We start from the raw sequence: 12304 nt of genomic DNA on the forward strand, positions 1-12304 counted from the left end.
CATGCACTTTCTGTTTTGCGGCTCCCAAAGGGTAGGTATGGTGGGGGTAATTTCCATCCACGATCTGGCAGCTCTGCTTTGTCACATTGTCATCGAGATAATGTCGTGGCAAGATGTTGGAAAGGAGTTACTATTACAGAGTCTCTGTAGCCAAATCACAAAAGCGCTGATTAAATATATAGAGACGTCTGTGAAGCTCAATAAGGTAAGTACTCATGTCCCAGTTCGTGTACAATTCTTCAAAACTTTGAACGACACAAGTTTTCCGGTCACGTATGGTATTCTGTTGAGATTTGAAGTCTGGCTTTTATGAAAAAACTATTGCGAAACATTGATCTTTTTTTAAGGCCATGTGACATAGGTCTCGTGACTATATTCCTGCCTTACCGTCACTTTTTTTATTTCTAAACTTATTTTCACACGAAGCGCCACATCGACTTAAAAATTTGAGATACTAAAGAAGAAGCACTAAGAATAGTGGGCCTGGTCCTAAATTTGTATAATCATGAAAAAAGTTTTTTGTTGTAAATAATTTTTTTTTGCTTTTTTCATAATTATTAAAATATAGGACCAGACCCACTATTCTTAGTGCTTCGTGTTTAGTATCCCAAATGTTTAACTCGACATGGCCTTAAATCATCAACCAGCAAAACCACCACTAGGAGCGCACTGGTTAAGGGTTCGGGCCAAAGAAGTTTCGAGCCATTTGTTCTGAACGTGACTTGAGGAAAGCCAAGTGAGCATGTTTGATGCACTTTTAAAGCAGTGGCTCAACTCAAGATGAACGTTAAACACAAAAGATTCCAACCCCTGAAGACGGTGTTCCAATTGATGGGCATCGTTTAAATCCAAGGCGACCAGTGCCCTCAAACCTGGTTGGAATTTGAAATTTCACTCACCCTGTAATCCCTTATTATCTCTCGGCAAGGAGTTAAAATTTATCCAGGAATTGTAAGCATCTGGCTTTGACAGAGTATCCTTAATCCACTAACGCCCTAAAGACTGAAAAACTAAACTTAACTTTGCTGATGCAGTTGGGATGGTAAAACATGTCGCATATGTTTAAAACTTAAGATACTTATGTTTTCGAGACCGCTCTATGAGGTGATGTTGTCAAAATAATTGCTCGCTTACCAGAAAATTCAAGATTGCGGCATTTATAACAAACACGGAAAAATTTAAGACCCAACATTTTTGCTGCTGGATTTCGTATCGAAATTTTTTTTGAACGTAAGAAAATTAGCGCACAAACATGTTGAACTTTCGAAAAATGGGAAACAACAACTTTGAAATTCCAGTTGGATGTCTCAAAATGGGGAAATTAAAAAAAAAAGAAATTTCTATTTCTACCCTCAAGTGACAGAAATGAATTCGACTATTACCCAAAGTATTTATTGTTTCCATGGTTTTTCTGGTCACTAATCACAGATCTGGCCGCGAAACTGCAAAATTATCTTGTTTAAATTATTTGCTTAAGCAAATTATTCCGAAGAATTAGATTCTTCACAAGATCCATATGCTTTCCATGGTTTTTGGGTCCGCTGAGTAAGAATCTGGCGTCAAAGTTGCAAAATCCATGTGCTTAAACAATTTTTTAACAAATTGTTGCAATATTGAATTTTTTGCTAGATGCATATGTTTTCGTTGGTTTTTGTGTCCGCTGAGTATGAATATGGCGTCAAGTTCGCAAAATCAATGTGTTAAAACCATTTCTAAACAATTTTTTAACAAATTGTTACAATATTCCCTTCTGTCAGCCACAGTATTTGACGTTTAACAACTTTCACCGCGTGGGGGTTGAAAGATAAACAGTGACGTAGCCAAAGGACAGTTTACTACTAGTGTTCACTGCGCAAATGAATTGCGCAAAGAAACAAATGAATTTCACAAATCTGATACATCCAATGCTAAGAGTTCATTCTTGTCCCACAAAATAATCAACAAGAGGTAAAAGATTTTTCAGAAAAGTTATAATTAATACAAAAATACAAAAATACAAAATTTTAAAAACAAACAAAATACGAAAAAACCAAAATAAAATATTTAGAAAAAATTTTTTTTCATATCTATCCTTCGACCTCTACGCGGCGACAGTGTGTTAACGTTAAATACGGCGGCCGGCAGAAGAGACTGTTGCAACAATTTGTTAAAAATTGTTTAAAAAATTGTTCTAACACTTGAATTTGCGAATCTGATGCCAGATTCGCACTCATCCGGCACAAAAACCAACAAAAGCATACGCATCTTGCAAAAACTTTAATATTGCAACAATTTGTTAACACATTTTCCTGTTGGTAATTGGGATGCTCATTTAGATAGGAATATCTTTTGTGGGGTTAGTTACTGGCTTTTGGTAATTTTTTGGTTTTTGGGATTGGTTGGAATTGATATGTACTAGGGGGATTTCGCTATTTTTAACTTTTCGGCTAATTTCGTTAAGTTCCCTTTTACGTTATAGGTTAATACTACCTCCGAATTTCGGTTTCTTATCCTCATTATTATTTTCTTCTTTTTTAATCAATTCTTTATTCCTAGTTTTCTCGTTTCTAACATCTCTATTGTCTTTTTCTAATATGGTGTCATGTTTATTTTCCGTTTTAATTTCGGTTATAGGGGTAGGTAGTGCGTTTGAGTACGCATCAATGTGGTAGTGGATAGGGGGACTCCCTGATAGCCAGCAGGTTTCTGAGTCGTAATCAAGGGTCATCCGTAGAATTTTCGGCATATTCGTACCTAAAATACCTACGGATTTCAATTTTGGGACCAACCTGATAATAACGTGTTTTACTTTCTTTCCTATCATAATTGGAATACTGTCTATCCATTTTCTTTGACGGTTTCTCCGTTTGCGACTGTTAACTCGCGCGAAACTGGTTTTATAATTGAAATTTTTGAATTTTGGATTTATTCCATCAATTCTTTACCCGCGTATGAACGTGTGGCACCGGTATCAACTAGAATTCGTAATAAATTACCCCGAATGTTGTCATAAGATGAAAACATGTTTCCGTTATTTCATCTTTATTCGAGTTTAAGATATCCGACGTTTCGGTGCTAGGTTGTTTTATTTTTGTACCTAGTACTTGCCTTCCAGTTTCTCTGGTTGTTTTATTTTGGGAATCCTTATTAGATTTATTATCCCGTTTTTGGTTCTTATTCCCGTGACTTGGTTTTTGGGAATTTTGATTATAGTCCCTGTTATTATTTCCTGAATTGTTTTCCGCTTTTTCTGATGGGAATTCGATCATTGGGTTATCTTGCCCCTGAACTGAACCCAATGTCATTTGGTTGAAGGGATTGAATGGGTATATTGTTTTATTATGCTGGGGTCTAGGTTAGAAATTTGATTGAAATTTGGGTTGGAAATTTAATTGGAAACAAGGTGAAAATCTAGGTATAAAATTAGGTCTAGAATTTTGTTGGTATTGGTTTGGGAAAGAAAGAAACGAAAATCCAAATGGTGAAAATGGAAATCGATTTTTGTATGGTTTTTTCACCCTGGTTATTATGGTTTTGATTATTTTTATTTTCCCTTAAATCTTTATTATTTTTCGAATTATCTTTATCCCCGTTACTATTTTTACCCTTATGTTCGTTTTTGTCTTTGATTTTAGGTTCGGTAATTTGTAAAACTTGCCCTCTAATGTCGGATGTGGCTAGCCCAATTTCCCGTTTTTTACCTAAATCTTCCAATTGCTCAAAAGTTTAAAAATCGTTCCTTTTGATGTACATTTTGTATTCAATTCCAAGATTTTTAGAATCTTTCATCGATATAGACATATTTTAAATCTTTAAAAAATCTGACAGTGTTTTCCAAGAGTTTTTGTTTATCGAACACCAATCTTTAGTATCGTCAATTAATAATGCGCCTATGTTCTATAAAATATCGCGGTCATTTATTTTATATTCCCTTTTAAATCTTTTGAAATCCTCAGAAACGCCCGAGACTATCGTCTTTATTATTGCGAAATTTAATTGGAAATTGTTCATAATTTGGAACGGCGTTTGTATCATGCTGAAAGGAAAATACGTAGCTGGAATTGTTTGATTGTTTTGATAGTTTTCGTATTCGTAATCTGAGTCTGAGTTGTTCGTGTGTATTCTAGAGCGTCTGTTTGACCTGTCGTTTGTTGTCATGAGCCTGCGTGTTCTGCTTTGGTTTAAGTAGATTCTATCCTCTATAGCTTCGCTATCATCCGTATTTTGTAATTTTGAATTATTGTTTCTTGTTCTGCTACGGTTTGCAATATTATTGTACGATAGTTGACGAGGTTCTTTTGAATTTTCTCGTAAATCAAATTGGACGGATTGCCTGTTACGAGATTGTTCGGTTCTATTATTTTTAATATTTGGTTCTATTATTTTCTCTCTGACTTCAAAAGTGCTATTTGCTGGAGGGTCTAGTCTGATCCCTAAATTATTAGGGGCTGACACGCCTATCTATTTCTATTTTCTATGCAAGCGGTTTCCTTTCTTTCTTTCTTGAGCTTATGTCTTTCTATAGACGCGCCTAGTGTGGGTAAATTTTCATTATCCCATTATCGTTAGTTCATGGGGTGTTTGAGGTTCATCTACTGAAATCTCTACCGCGAACCATCGATCTATTGAATTTTTTTGGAATTGGTCCTCTACTTTGTTGTGATTCATTATTCGGATCGGTGTGTTGATTTGAAAGTGCAACCGCACCTTCCAAATCTAAATTATCGTAGTTGGTTTCCTGTGTGGTTGGGTTAGGCATTTTATTGTTTATCTTCCACGACCTGAGTTTCATTTACTCTTTGATCGCGTTAAAATTCGTATTTTTAAAACACCCTATGTAGATATCCACAGCACTATTTTAAAGAGCAAATTCTATTCTCTTTAAGGTATCCTAGTTGGGTTTGTACTAATGTCACACCTTATCTAAGTTTCTATAACAGGTTCCCACATTTTGTTTTAATTTCGATAGCGTCACTTGGATTTATTTTAAACATTTTCATTTGATATTAAATTTTCGCAGAGTTCGAAAATGTGTTTATTATTATCGTAAGAATCTTTGTTTACGAAATACGTCACGTGGCCTCGCGCTGTACCCGCAGGGGAACTTAGTGCACGTGCAAGCCTGTTTGGGCACGCGAAAAATTTGTCAGTTTCTCTTACTTGAAGTATTTAAGCTAACCCCCAAATGGAACACATTTACCATTTTAGGTTTCCTTTTTCATTATGCTTTAAGCGGTATCATTGTAATTTTGGAACTCAGTTCCATTCCAATTCAATCGTAATTATAATTCAAAAATTTAAATTAAAGTTCCGAAATATGGTTTTGTCGAACCTCACATTTTCCCTTTCATGTTTTGTACATCCCGAGAGACAAAATTTGAAGCCTTGTTAATATCCCTGACATTTTTTGAAGCTTTTAATTCGAAATAATTCCCTAATACTGATTCAAATTTTTTATAGCCTCCGACCGATATCGCAAATTTTGTGAGCGGAATCTCCTTTTCCCTCATTTGTGGGCTTTCAATGTCCTGTTCGTTTCCCTATAATTCCCCACATAATAATTTTTTTCATAAAAATCAGGTAAAAAGCACATAATAAATCAGGCACATGGTAAACATCAAAAACAAATTAAATGGCATGTAAGAAAATCATAGCACCAATACACTTTTAAATAGTAACCTGAGCAGAGGCTTGGCGAACAGATCAGGCAATCAATAATATGAAAGAGCAATGTATTGTGCCTATAGGCAAATGGATCAAGAGTTTCTTCCAAAATGTGAGTTTATTTAGATTTAAGAGTGTGTCTTCCTTTTCCTCGGCAGGTTTTTATATTTTGAGGGAAATAGAGGAATGGTGTACTGAGAATAAGGTAGAGACAAAATCAAAACAAGCGAGTAAAAAGAAAAAGATGGTAACTTTATTATCCGCTTACATCGTACAGCTCGTACCCTTGAAGGGATCGATATATCGATAAAACGTTGGTAGTTAGGGAACCAAGGAGAGGCTGCGGCTTCATGGCGGGGTCAGGTGAAGATAGCGTGGAGGCGAACTTTTAGGCACTGGTCACGGACACCGGACTAAGAAAGACTGATCATGGGTATGGTACTCAGGTATATTTTCGAGAAACGTATAGGGGAATGCGGGACGGAGCGGTAGAGATTTAGAGGATATCCGAGAGCGGCGCAACAAACAACGAGATTAATGTGAAATAAAAGATTAGCAAGTTTTCCTAATTTAAGCTTTACACAATTATTTATTTCGCATTTCATACCATTTCTCTAACAGTTGTCAATGAAATTTTTAATAAATAAAATGTTTTTTTTTTAAATATGCTCAGGGTTATGAAACTTTTCGTGGCAGGAGGCAGTAGGTTTATCAATTTCAATAAACTTGTAGTTACGAGGAGATCCTCGAGGGCGCGCGTATCCGAGTCGGAATTACCCACGTCATTTACCCTGAGTGCTGTACCCATGCGACTGGTGCACGAAAGCACGAGTCCCTAATTAATATAAGGGCGCCTTGTGGCGCGAAGCTTCGGGCCCCTCGGGGGGTTTCGCCTAATCTCGCCCGCGGTCCGACATACCCTTTATCTGATTCCGCGACGAGTCGGCATTTATTGTAGCAGATCTATTACACGTTTTAGCGCTATTTACGGTTTTCTATGCAGACCCCTTCTTCACTCATTTCCCCTACTATCACATTCCTCACCGTCTCATTACCCTTCCACTTCTTTCGCTTTTCTTCTATTCGCCATCCTCTTTCTTGCGACTTACACGCTCGTTCAGGAGAATCTGAGTTGGTGTTTTCTCGATTGTTGATGTCGAAGCGAAGTGAAGTAGCATTTAGTCATCTAGAGAACTAAGGAATCTCACGCGTATTCCCAATCGAACCGTTCTCGCTGTAACTGACATCGCCACTGAAATTCTTGTTCAATATACTACTAGGCGAAACGTAACGGTACACTGAAAATAAATTGAAAAGCTATTTTATAGCTCAGAATATGAAAAAAACTTCAAAGTGTTTTCTGTAATATATTTGAACACTTACATGAACTATAGAAAATCGCGGTAATCGTTTTTTTTTTTTCATTTCTATATGTTACACGATTTGAATCTGGAAACGTGGCCCAAAAGCAACATTTTGCCTACAAAAATTTTTCAAATACAAATTTTTTTTTTGAGTTTCATATTGTATATTAAGAATTCAAATTTAAGCTCAAAACAATATTACCTGTATAAATGAACATGTGGAACAATCACAAGGTGCCATTATCATATTTTCAAACAAACAATTAAGATAAAAGCCTATGGTTCTAGGGTAACAGTATACTGTCAATACTTTGATAATATGTGATATTACTAATTAATATACATATTAATATTATATTATATTAGGTACAATTGCATGTAAAATTAGGCAAAGCAATAGTGGTAAAAAGTAGAATAACGATCTTCATTTTTTCTTGATACAAGTAGAGACATTGATTCAATGCTGGATACTATTTAAGAAGGAATCTCTTGAAAAGGACTGGCTTTATATACTGTTGACAGTTGAATGAAAAGAGAAAGATTGTTTATCTCAAATATCAGAATTTTTTATATCTTAAAGATTGGAAATTAGCATAGAAACTTATTTTTTATAATTTTAAAATATTAGGATGTGAACTGGAAAAATTTCGTTTCAACACCAAAGTAAATTTTCTACTGCACTTCGTTTAAATTCGATCTTTTAGGCGCTGAAGAAATTATAAAATTGTACGTTGGTGAAACTAAATACTCCTCACACAAAATTCCCTTTCCTAAAACTAATTTTATGGGGGTTTCAGGTTTATTTAATCAACAGAATTTACATGTATGTATAATCAAATTTCGAAAATTGCTTAAAATTCTTAGGATCAAGTAAAAAATTAATTTTCCACTCCAAATTTATAGAGTTTTCAATTTTTGAAACTTTTCACGTAGTTTTATTCTAATACAGCAATAATTGAAGATCACTGTTCAAATAAAAATTAACTATATCTTAAAATTGATTTAAAGAAAATTATGAGACATTTTAAATTTTCACACTTAAGTGTTTCATTTTGTGACTTACATTGTTTATACATGTATTCTCATTAAAAGTTGCAACATTGCCAGGAAGTGAGAAAATTTATAATTCAGGGACGCACGAACATTTTATTCCTTTTTGGTTTGTAAAAAATGTTTCCTTATTGTTTTATTCCAAATGAAATATGCGTCATAAATCACCAAAATTGTCATCGCAGTTTAATTTATATTATAATGCGGTGGAGCATACTGTGAATAAGGGTGACACCCAGCTGGATAAGCATACGGGTGCGCTTGAGGTGGATAAGCATACGGGGGCCCTGCAGCTGGAAATGGATACTGGTGCCCTGGTGCTGGTGGATTAAAGTGCCCTGCAGGTGGATAAGGATTCTGGTACCCTGGAGGTGGTGAATAAGGATGCTGGTACCCTTGTGGTGGTGGATGAGGGTGATGTTGTTCAAGAGGTGGAGCGTTACATGGTCTTTCATCCTCCAGTGTCATTTTTTCCTCAACTGAAATGGTTATTAATATTTATTATAATGTAAATAATCGTATTTGAAATCATTTCTTTATCAAACCCTAGTTTTTCTTTTTTTGAACGTCAAGAAAAAAGTATCTCCAAATTTGAGCGAAATCTGTTAATATTATCGCGTACTCCGAAGACGATGAAGTTTCCCATTAATTTAGCATATGAAAAAAGCAACTTCTGCTTAATGTAGTAATGTAACTTATTAAACATATTTATAATGAGAATATTTCAAAATATAATAATTGGCTATCATTTTTCATATCATAAAATTGTAAAACCCTCTTACGGTGCCCCAAAGAATCCGTAATAAATGCTAATTGAGAATTTGACGTAATATTCACATTAAACATTAAATCATCACATCATATTACACAAAGTTTGTTTGCAAAAATAATGATAAATTGATTAGTTTTAGTTTTTAATATTTTCTTGAAGAATTTCTCAGCTTCTAAACAATGTTTCTTTTTTTATACAACTGATTTCTTGCATAAGTCACAAAATTGGCGTTATAGGTGCTATGATTCTTTTAGTGAATGTGAAAAATGTTTTTCTTTTTAAATAATGTATTAATTCTTTAAGCAATAGATAGAATTCAAATTCACTAGGCAGTGCATGCTCAAGGAACAGAATTTTTTGCCATTGGAATAATTTGCTTTTAAACAGAATAAAACAATTAATAATAAAACCGAACAACCGGAAAGTAAAGTTTTGCCAAAGTTACGAGTATTTGAACTTTAAAAATTTAAAACGCGAATTATCAAAACATAGTCAACATTCTTGTTAAAAGAGTGATATTTTTTAACTTTTATATGTATTTATCCTTTTCTTTCTGATTCTGATAGAATGGGTCCTCTATCGAAATACGTTCTAAAATATCAAAGAGGCTCAAAAATTGACATCATGTCGTGGGTTTGTTTGAAAATATTTTTAACTAAATTACTAAATCCCGCACGTTGATCCTCTTTTGAGGTAGAATTTTTTTTCTGGAAAAAGAAAATTCACGTATTTTGCTAAAACGACACAAGATACAAAAAAAGTCAAAGGAACAAAATTATTTCTCTTACAAAGTTGTGATAATCCGTATTAAATCTTTCAAGATAGAAAATTTACTAATTAACCTGGTCAATAATATAACATCAATTCTCTAATATGTATTTTAATTTATTCGCTAAAACAAAAAAGAAAATAATTGAAGTGTTTCCACAATTTTTTTGAAAGATTTTTTATTTAAAGTCGGTATTTGGAAAACAATCAATACTTTTTTTGTATCTTTTACTGTTGTGGCATCAAAACTTAAATTTTCATTTATCACAAAAAATGTATTTTTTTGAGAAAATTGACTTTGAATATTTTCAGAAAAAACTTCGGTGTTTTTTCACCTTTGAACTTTTTCAACAAATTTCGAAAGAAGACCAGAAATTCGATTGGAACCATAAAAATAGTTAATACGTATAAACGATTAAAAGACATCACACTTTTAACAGAAATTTGTACCATTTCTTGATAATTCGTGTTTTTAATTTTTTTAGTTTCAAATACTTATAACTTTGTTCAAATTTGTAGAAGATTGTTTTTGTGGAACTTTCAAGAAAACGAAGGGATAAGAATAAAAAGATTGGAAAAAAGTTTATTCCCTTGTGAGCAATTCTATGTCAAATCATTTGAATAATTTGAGCAGAATGCGAATAGGTAGTCAAAAATTGGAAATCCATAATGGCTGATCCAATATAGCGACTTAAAATTGAAAAATCGTAAAATGGATGAATTTTCGTGAATCTTCGTATCTGGGTGGTTTGTGGGGTGAAGAATACGAATACATGTTCAAGATTAAAAAATTTGAAATGCCTTATTCAGTTCTGTGACACAAAATTGAAAAAAATCTGAAACTCGAAAGTAAATGGCGTAAATTAATAACACAAATACAACTAAAATGTATCAATATAATTTCAGTTCATTACCACATATATTTTGAGTTAATGAGTGAATGTAGTTTCGTTATCTAATGTCGATTGGTCTCCTCTATTCCATGAAAATTACTCCTTAGAAAATAATAAAATATCTTCCTACACAACTCACATGGACAATTGTCTACGAAGCAAGTGTATGACGTTCTTCTTAAAGTATATTTTCTGCCTCTATAAAGTGTACAAATTAGGTCTTTCCCACTATATGACATCTGAAAATATAGTTTTTTTAATTTACCATTTTTTGAAAAAAAAATCCTTTTGTAACGTACAAAATACCATGTCAATTTTTTTTTACTTACAACACATTTATTTCCACATAAAAGTAGGTCCCGAGCAAGCTGAGGGAATATAGAATTTTGATTAGTTAAAGTTCTATGTATCAAAGTTATTGTTTTTTCTTAAATTTTACACACATTCCATAAAAGTGAAATTTTTTATTTTAATAGATAGGCACTTCCAAAAGTAAGCGTAACGCTTTTAATTTTTAATTGTTGATTCAAAAATTAACGTTTCATTTACCGATTTTTAATCCTAGAATATATGAGTTTTTACCTGAAGGAAATTTGTTTGCAAAAACTCGCTATTGGTCAGAATTAATGCAGATATACTTAAAAAACATAAATAATTAATTTTATTATCACGCACATTATTATGGAAATGCATATAAACAAATACTTCAGTATTCTTAATTTTCTTATTATTTATATTATGTTTTTAATTTGTGATTAATTTGTATACGTCAACAATTACTATTGTTATTAACAATGAAATCAATCAATATTCAAATTTGGCGTATTTCTCTTACTTTTCATTTCAGCTGTTTCTGACTGAACACAATTGAAAATTGAAAGTTTAAAACAAATATATTAAACAAGTGCCTAAAGAAAAGTTTATTAGAGAAATTTTTATGAAAATAATTTTGGTTAGAAGGAAGTTCATACTGATATTAAGTATAGAAATGATCTAACAGTTAACTTCAAAATTATTATTGATAAATTTATTTATAAATATGTAGTTAGATACGATAATTATGATAAATTATTCATTTAAACCATTGGACAAGGAGAGTATGAAGAACTATGTGAAATTTTAATGGTATTCAGGAATATTCAGGTGACTTATCTGCATGTTGAAAGATCACCTTTTTGATTCCCGGCCGTAATTGTTGTATTGGAATTTTGTTTGGTTAATTAAATTTGTATGTTCTAACAACGAAAAATTACACTCTTAATGCTTAAAACTCTAATACACATCCTTCGAGATATACAAATATTTTCTATAAATAAGATTTGTGTAAAAATAGTAATTTTAGCAATGTTAAAATTGTTTAAAATTATTTCCACCTAAAATTTCGTCATGACCCAGGAAAGTAGTGGTAAAAATCTGAGGTTTACAAAATGCAATCTTTGAAACCTAATCTTAATCTTGGGACACTAAAACGTCAAAAATCTTCAGAGTATCCCGATTTATCGCTAAAAATATCCAAACATTTCTGTGAAATATTTAGATTTATATTGCTGTGAATTATTAATATAATTATTAACAGTTATTTTATTTCAATTTTAAATTTTCAAAATTAAAAACTCAACAACTTTAAAAGATTTGCAAGTACAAGTTCTGCAATTTTCAAGAGTTGCAAAAATTCATAAATCTTTAAAATTTGAAATGAGAAATTATTCAATTTTCAAGAATGATTTTTTTTCGAATGCACAATTTTTCAATTTTAACGATCTGCGATTTAAAAATATTTAATTTTTAATATTTACAATTGAAAACTCTTTAAT

This window comes from Belonocnema kinseyi, chromosome 1 (genome assembly GCF_010883055.1).
Source record: "Belonocnema kinseyi isolate 2016_QV_RU_SX_M_011 chromosome 1, B_treatae_v1, whole genome shotgun sequence".
NCBI lineage: Eukaryota > Metazoa > Arthropoda > Insecta > Hymenoptera > Cynipidae > Belonocnema > Belonocnema kinseyi.